Raw genomic sequence first — 8,948 nt, forward strand, 5'->3', positions numbered from 1 at the left:
CACCTCCTCTGCTGCCGCAGCCTTTGCCGAGTCCCTGCCCGCTGCTGCCCATCGCTGCCCGCAAGGACAGGCAGGGCCCTGCTGCCAGCCCTGGGGCCGCACACCATCCCCTCCACCGGTTTGCGTCTGCCAGTCGGGCACGGGGGACAGTGGGACGGTGCCAGGGCGGGCACCTCCCTGTCCTCGACGCTGCACCGACACCGGGGCCCCTGCCAGCGCCTGCAGTGCTGCTGCAGCCACGGGACGCTCCGCCGCCGGCACCGGCTCCTGCTCTGCCTACGTGACCTCTGCCAGCGCCACGGTGCCGTGCCGGGCAGGGAAGTGGCACCGGGGCTGGGCTCAGGCCGAGCTGTGCGCTGCAGACGTGGCACACGGGAGGGCTTCGGAGCAACGCCCAGGACCGCAGCGCTGCTGCTCGCCCGCACCACCGGCATCCCTGAGCACGAGGGCACGAGGCGGCCCCAGCCCGGCCACTTTCTCCTCCCGGGATGCCCCCAAGTCCTCCGCAAGGAGCGTCCGCCCTTGGTGTGGCAGCGGGCGAGCTGCTGCCAAGCCTCTAAGGGCAGCATCTCCCGCCCGCCGCCGTCCTGCCCTGCAACACTCCTCACCCCCGGCTCTTCCCTGCCACGGCAGCGCCACACCGAAAAGCCACAACCAGCCACAGAGCCCAGGCTCTGCTAAACCTGTTTCAGAAGGTCCGAGCTTCCCTGAGAAGGGAATTAAACTGGAAATTCAGGGCCCAAAGCAGCTTTACTTCTCCCTTCATGTTTAACAGTTATTTTTGGCATGTTACAATATTTATTATTCCATAAAATGGAACAAACCTCAACAAAAGCAGTAAGATTAAGTGACATCCCAGACTTCAAAGGAGGCTTATTCCAGAGCTGGGGCTTCTGCGGCTCCCACCCTGCTCGGAGCATCCTCCCTGGAGAGCAAACCCTGCACGGAGCCCGTGCCAGACCCAGCAGGTTTTGGGTCTCCCCACAGGTTGGGGAAAAGGGGTACAAGCGAGAAAAGGGTAAAAATCCAGTTTGCAATCATCAACCCCGTTTCAAGGAGAATTTTCTTTCCCCCAAATGACAAAATCCAGGGCAAACACCTGTGCTTAGGAACAGAACTAAACGAAGGTAAATTGATCTGACACCCCTGGGCACAGCGGCAGAAATAACGGGGGTATTTGCATCACCCCCAAGGGAAGCCGCGGGGCGAGCTGAGCCGGGGGCTGGTGGGGCTATAAGGAAGGACACTGGGAAAGCCAGCAGGTAGCCAGGCTGTGCTGGAGGCACCGGGGCCAGCACGGCGCAGCGAGGAGGCGGCAGCAGCCCCGGGCATGTGCCAGGCGGCCGTGGGAGGACGCGCTCCCCGGAGTGGGCTCAGCATCGCTCCCGGAGCGCGCTCGGGACAGAGGCGCTGCCGGCAGCTCGCCGCCTCCTCCTGGGTATTATTAGTCCCGGGAACAGCACAGGGACAAAGCCCAGAGGCGTCGGCCCGGCAGCGGTGATGGGAGCGGAGGGAAGGATGCCCCACGCCCAGCCAGGGTCCGCTGCCCCGCACCACGGGCAGCTCCCGAAAAGCTTCCGTCCCTTCTCTGCCGAGGGAAGCAGCAGGACGATGCTCCCCCTCGGGCAGGGCCCCGTTGCGGGAAGGCAACACAGAACCTTGACAGCACCTGAAACAGCAGAAGCGCGGGAGCAAGCGCGGACCCCAACACCCTAAACTCATCCCGTTGAATTTTCAAACTGGGCCACCGAGAACAAGACGGTGCGGAGTGAAGCGAGTCCCCGCCGGCTCACCGGGTTCGGTGGCACACGGACCATCCCGCCACGATGCCGGTTTCCCCAGGTCAGACACGGGCAAGGCTCAGCCCTAGTCCCCACCGCACCGCACGCCGCAACACAGGGGGAATAATTCTTCAGCGCAGCACTGTCAGGTTCCTCATTTTAATCATGATTTAAATACGCAGGTTAAAGCCTTATTTACATCCCTGATTTCAATCTTGTTTTGCAAGTATACTTTTAATTATTTCGCTAAAGAAAGGCTTGTCTTCATGGCTGCAGCCAGTTAGAACATGTCGATTTGCAAGTAGAGAGCCTATGCTCTAAATTTAGTGTTCTCAGCGCTTTATATACTTTATGTAAATATGCCTGATGTGCCATTGATTTATTCCGAGCCTTGATTTTTTACACGTTATTACAAAATGGTGAGCAACACTTCTTGTTCGCTAGATAGTTTTCGTTTTGGATTTGCTCAAAATGACAATGGGCTTTCAAATAACGCGTAGAAAGACAATTTAAATAAAAACCTTGTTAAATATGCCAGATGCACAGGGGGAAAAAAAAAAAAAAAAAAAGGAACACAAAGTACGATGCGAGATCTCACGACCGTACGCCAAGGAGAAGCGCTGTCTTTATTCAGGAGAGGTGCCTCACCTGCAGCCAGGTGCCCGTCGGGCTCACGGCTGCTCCTCACATCTCCTTTCCCTGGGGACGGGGGGGTCCTGCAGCCGTCCTGCATTTTGAGCCCCAGCCAAATGCATTTCTCACCTTGGCACGACCTGACAAGGGGTGTAAGGGCCGGGGAAGGCGCCTCCCTGCCAGCCCTGGCGTGCTCGGGCTCCGCGGCTCGGCAGCATCCAGAGACCTCGGCGACAAGCACGTACTGCTCGAGTGCTGCATTTTAAATTCAGCCCCTGCTTTAGGCTGTCAGCTGCGCATTCAGATTTCAAGCCTCGTCTAAATACAATTCCCAGTTTAAAGGAGAAGAATAAAACCCTCCCCATTTGTGACCTGAGCACCCAAGGGAGCAGGGACCCGGCCAGCGTGCCGGTCACAGCCGTGCCAAAAGCCAGAGCACGCGCCAGAGCCACCCAACAGCTCCAGAAACCTTTTCTGGGTTTCTAGGTTGAAGAGGCCTCAAATAACTCCCCCGCCATTCCCCCCCGCCCCCCAAACACATCCTCTTCCAATTCACCGGGAGCCGCTGACCTAATTAGCAATGTCAGCACACAGCGGCGCCGGGCGCAGCCGGGCAGAAGCTTTGGTTGAAGATGCTGCTGTGGCTCAGGGGCAGAGCGAGCGCTCCTGCCTGGCCCAGGGAACAGCAATTCCGGGGAGGGGGAGCCCCGGCTGCACAGGCAGGGGTGGCTCGGCCAGGGACCCCCTGGTTCGGCCTCTCCCGGGTGCCCGATGCTGGGGGAGATGCTGGAGCAAAGCTTGGCCACGCTGGGTCCAGTCAAAGCCAGGCAATGCCTGACCAGGTTACCCCAACGGGTCAGACAGTAAATTAGGAACGAGAAAACATGAAAGAGGAAATAAAACGCTGCAAAGTCCCCAGCTCAAACAGCCATTGTCATCCCCGGCACAGAAAAGCCAGGGCACACAAAGGCCCTGCTGCTTCTGCTAACGTCCTCCCAGTGCCACTCCAAAGCTGCCAGCTAGAGGCGTGCGAAGATGAAAAAGCGTCTTACAAATGTCAAAACCCGAGTTCTTTTCAAGTGCGCGCTGCCGCCGGTGTAGTTAGTGCAGGTGAAACAGCAACATCACTACCGAACTCCAGGCAAGCCTTTAATAACCACCCAGTAAGGATTTACCGGAAAAAAAAAAAAAAAATTAGTTCAAACCGTTCTATCCAAGCCAAGAACAAGGGCAGCGCTAATCACCACCACGCTGAGCACGACCGCAGAAAGAAATCGTTACCGGTCCCTACCAGCCATCAGGTGTCCCTGCCACCGTGGATGCGGCCGGGTGAAATACCTGGAAGGAGCAAACACCAGGAGAAGGGAGGATTTCTCTAGGGAACCACAAGGGAGAATAATTAGAAAGTAATGGGATAAAATAAAAAAGAAGTTAGGCTGATTAACAGAAGAAGAGCATCTAAGCTGCGGAACAGTCTCGAGGAAGAGCAGCTGAACCCCCCCACGGCAGGCGGCCGAGCTGAGGGAAAGAGGGAGCCTGGGGATCCTCGACCCCAGCGGCTCCCAGGGCAGGAGACAGCTTCTCCTCATTCCCAGGATTCAGTCCCTGGGTGGAAGCTGGTGGACCCTGGAGCAGCCTCAGGGGTGACACTGTCCCCTCCAGGCTCCGCCACCGCCGGAGCCACGCTCTATTTGAGCCCCGGCATATCAGCCGCTCTCCGGGCAGAGCGCAGGTGGGAAGGGGACCGGAGCCTGAGGTGACCTAAACCTCTCGTAAAAAGACAAATAGAGCAGCAGACAAACTCTCTCCTGCAGCTGAGAGCACCCATACTCGGGTCACCACGGCACCCAAACCTCCTTTCACTGCCTGTTGCACCCCACAGAGCCACGGGACCCCACGTCACCGCAGTGGGTGGACGGTGTCTGTGCCCCCGGCACACGGGCACCCCGCAGCTCTGCGCCCTCCCCGAGGGGAAGGCAAGCCCCCGCCCTGCAGAAGTACCGGCACCTCCAGCTGAGAAAGGTTTTATTTTTTAGTGCCAGCACCCTCTGTGCTGCCCACCAGCCTTCACCGCGCCAGCCCCATCGCCCCGCGGGCAGGACCCTCCCTCGGGGTGCTGGGTTCCCTCTCCTCCCCCGAGCAGGGCTGGCTCCCCCCGTTACCTCGCCCGTCTCACACATCTGTTGGTCGGGGCATCAGCCTCATCCTTTCCCTGTTCCTGTAAAGCTCCATCCACGCACGCATGTGGTATTACATAAAAGTGCCAGGGAGCAGAACAGCAGGCAGGCGCCTTCCCCAGGCGGCTGCGCGGGGGCTTCGCCATCAGCTGCTCAAAACGTTCCCCCAGTGCAGGGACACCCCAGATCGACGGCTCAATGCACAAGGTTTGGGACCAAAACGCTTGTCAGACACAGCCCTGACCTGCGCCGGCACGGAGACCGAGGGACCAGCTTTCCAGAAGAGGCATTTGGGGCATCTCGGCCTGGAGGAAAAGTTTAACACTGCATTTTTTGTATTTGTAACGCTGCTCAGCGATCCTCAGAGCCAGTTTCAGGAGACCTCGCTTTGTGCCAGAGCCTGGGGCTGAGGGGACGCTGCCAACCAGCCACAGACCCCAGCCACGGCCACGGCAAGAGGAGACGGAGACTTTCCTCCTCTCGGTGCTGCCTCTTTCACAAGTTCTCCCCGGCTGCAGAGTCTGAAAAAGCCACTTCAGCGTTCGGCAGATTACGGAGTGAACAAAGGCAAAACCCAACGCAAGGGCCAAGCTCTCCAGTGAAGCCCCGGGCAGGAACGCCGCCGAGCGACGCGATCGCTCAGGTCGCTGCGTCCCGAGCAGGGATCCCTCTGGGTCCCGGCCTGGCCACGACGAGGACAATGCTCAGCCCCAGACCTGAGGTGTTTCACACGAACTTCCCCTCCCTGCACCCACTGGCCGCGTTCGCCGGGCTTGGACTCACTCGGTTTAAAGCAGAATCAAACCTGGAGAGTTACCTGGAGCCACTGAGCTTTTACATAATCCTTCCCTATTTGACTTTCACGTAAGCCCTTGTAACCCGGTTTGTGCAAACTCCTTATCGGTTAGAGCTTCCTGACCTACACCTAAAATTATTTCTCCTGATGGGAATATCAAAATGAGGTTTCAATTACAAAAGTTTATAAACCCCTCCCGGTTATTTGGCACAGTAGTATTTAATGCTTAAAATATTCCCGCAGGAGCAGGTGTAGGTGCTGAGAGCAGAAGCACATCTGGGCAGGAGCCGAGCTCAGCCTCCGCAGCCCACCGCCCCGGCTCAGCAAAGCCCTGGCTTTGCAGGGCTGGGAGGAGCAGGCAGCTCCCCCTGCACCCCCCCAGTCACACCAAAAGCCCTTCGGCCCGGGTCAGGCCCAGCCTTTCACCACAAAGAGCCAGCTCCAGCTTTGCTATTTAGGACGAATTACAGACGGCTTCGTCTCAGCCCAGCGGAGAAATGCAATTGTTCGTAGCACTAACACGATTTGATAAATAGTTTGAACCAACGTTAACTTCATTGTTGAGCTGCTGATTCAGTCAAGGTCCTAAACCTGTCGTGACCTTGATTTCGTATCTTGATCATAACCAGCGTTTAATGAAATCACAGCAATTTAGCTTCCTTGGTGATCTTCATGTTGTTTTCATTCTTCTTCATAAAAGACATGAAGTGAATGGAATTGGCTTATTCTCCCGGTTTTCAACACAGGTCACAAAAATTCTCAGTAACTACATAACCAAGATGAGACATTCGAGGCAGTTAGCTGTCTCAGCTTTCATTCCTCGTGTATAACAAAAGCTCTGGTCTGATTCATAAGGAATAAAAAGCCAGGCTTTATTGCGACATTCAGCAGCAACAACCCACAACCACAGCATCTCTCTTGACCATGACAGACAGAGCTCGGAGATGGAAAAATCACTCCTGCAGCCTAAACGCGCTTTGAGCTGCTTTTAAGCTACGCGAGTTGTCTTTGCTGCAAACCACAAGGTGTTTTAAATCCTCAACCATTTTAATCCTGCGACGCCCGTCCTTGTCCATTAAACTCCACAAAACCAGCACAAGAGACAGTGGCCGGGTGACGTGGGGCTCGCCGCCAGCCCCGGATCCGCGCTCTCCGAGCTGACCTCACGCCCTGGGCTGCCAGCGCGGCGCAGCGCCTGCTGAATGTCAGCGTTTGTTGCTGATTTATAAAAGGGGAAAATCTGAATCGAAGAGCCACTGGGGAGATGTTGGGGCTGTTTTACCGGGCTTTCTGATCAGCCTAGCAGAGCGGGGAGCCCAAGCCGCGCTGGTACCTCGGCCCAGGTGAGGGCCGTCCTCTGCCACCCAAACCAGAGCCTGGAGAGCCCCAGCTCCCCTCTCACCGCGGCAGCGAGGTGGTGTTAGAGAAACACATCCCGGAGCTCCCCAAGGACAGCGCTGCCTCTCCCACCGCGCTCGCCTCGCCCACCCGTCTGGCTCGCAGGCGATGACAAGATGTGGTCACTCAACAAGTGGTTGAAAAGGCAGAAAGGAGCAGTTCTGCTTCCCGTAGCACTAAATATGAAGAGAGATGATGACAGAGCATCAGGCTGCTGACTGCTGGAGTAGCTTAAGTGGATGAGCCTTCAGAAGAAGAGTAAGACGTTATTGCGCTGTTGAAGGAGGTGACTGATGGAGCCACCAGGACGTTTCTCTCGGCAGCAGCCTCCCCCGTTACAAGCAACCTGCACCAGCCCTCGGGAGGAGCTGTGTCCAGCCGCCCGGCGGGGCCGCGCTCCGCTGGCACCAGCCTGAGGAAGACTTCAGCTTCCCGCAAGCATCGCGAGGTGCCTCCAGCAGCCTCCTCGGAGGCCAACAAGGCTTTTACAAGCGGCCCTGGGCCAGCTGAACAAACCCAACAGCACGAGCAGCTCCCCGAGGTGAACGCCGCGGTTCTCTGGTTTAAGCTGGTTAAGAAAGCTTCTCGCGGAGCGAAGGCCCACAGCGCGGCACCAGCAGCTCCGCAGATGGCTCCTGGTTCGCTAAGCCCAGTTTTGCTAAGCCCCACATGAGGCTCCATCCTCTGGCCGGTACCAGCAGCTCCAGGCTGGACCCACTGTAGCAGCAATCCCCCCGCTCTCCCATGGCGAGAACAGCATCAAGGGTGGCCCAAGACACCCTCTTGTTCTCTTGGAAGGAAACACCATCACTGCAGACAGCAGAGAACAGAGGGGAAACCGCGCGCCTGCCTGAATTCAGCGATTTAACTCTGTATTTTGATCTAAGTGGGGAAAAAAAAAGAAGCGAGCAGTTGAGCAGTCTCATAGCTCTTTAAGCTCAAAAGCCATCATAAGGCTTTTTCAGAGATAAGCGCTTCCTAAATACTTACTGCTGAAAGATTAAGGGGCTGAAAGCCTGATCCTGTTTCCCTGCCCAAAGCGGCTGCGCTGAGGGGACTGCCCCATCCTCGCCGCATCACAGCGGGAGGATCAAACCCTCGCTCCTCTCCCAGCTGCGTAAAGCCGAGCACGGGGATGGATTTTCCCCTCCTCCGGGTGTGGGATGGGGATCCCTGCGTGGCAGCAGCCCCGGGGGGGGGTTAGGCAGGAGAGGGGTGGCTCTGGCAGCAATTCCGCTCTGTTGTCCCTGTCAGCAGCTTTCGCGGGTGGGGGTAACGCAGGTTTGATCCCCGAGTTTCCCCACACGGAGCCTCATTGCCTAACTTCTCGCTCTGCAGGAATTTTGGAGTGATCCTGCTCAGGGGTGGTTTAAGGGGCTCAGCTCAAGCCCTCAGCGGGCAGGACACCCCAAATCTGATGCACCCGCCCCCTTCCAGCCCTGCCCGCTCTCGGGGGCTGGGGAGAAGCACGAGCCCCGTGCAACGTGCTCCAGCTCAGCAGCCGCACGCCGAGCTGGGGTGGATGACTCCAGGTGCGTTTTTCTCCTTCAGTGCTTGTTCTGATTCACACCACCGGGAGAATGACTGATTCCCCAAATTTTAGCACAATTATGAATGTCACTTCCCCAGCGCAACCTTCACAGTAACTCTCTGCTGATTCAACACCACCCTGCGCGCAGCCCCGGTGCGCGAGGTGCCACCGACATCTGGGTCCCCTGCAGCAGACACGGGTCATTCCGACACGCGGGATCCAGGGTAACGGATCCCGGGCCCAACACCACGCACACTCCCGTGCCTCAGACAAGACAAGGTAATTCCTGGCTTCAGGGCTCACCTCCCCCTTTTCAGGGTGCTCCCACCGTTCAACGGCCTTAACGCGAGCAGCGGCACGAGGCCGCTGAGCCCGAGCAGGTTTGCGGATGGGTGCATCAGTTATTCGTTCAAGTTTGCCACGTTCAGCCGCGCTCCGGGCAGAGCTCGAACCAAAGGTCGCAGAATTAAGACATGAATTCCTGCTGCGAACGCATCTCTAACCCGAGTGCCCCTCGGCACGTCCCGCTCACGGCCGTGCCCACCAGGGATGTGCCCTGGATGCTCTTCAGCGAGATCCCGACCCCGACTCCCTCCCTGCACGAATTCCCAACGCCCCGACCTTGAAAACAC

The 8,948-nt window shown here is 57.7% G+C and overlaps 1 protein-coding gene across 1 annotated transcript in view; it reads right to left on the reverse strand.

The window, feature by feature from the left end:
* BAIAP2 (BAI1 associated protein 2) overlaps positions 1-8,948 on the reverse strand; it is a 33,657-nt gene that overhangs the window by 6,835 nt on the left and 17,874 nt on the right. The gene's annotated exons all lie outside the window — the stretch shown is intronic.

The sequence above is a fragment of the Athene cunicularia genome, assembly GCF_003259725.1.
Source record: "Athene cunicularia isolate RWA chromosome 18 unlocalized genomic scaffold, athCun1 chr18_part1, whole genome shotgun sequence".
Taxonomy (NCBI): Eukaryota; Metazoa; Chordata; class Aves; order Strigiformes; family Strigidae; genus Athene; species Athene cunicularia.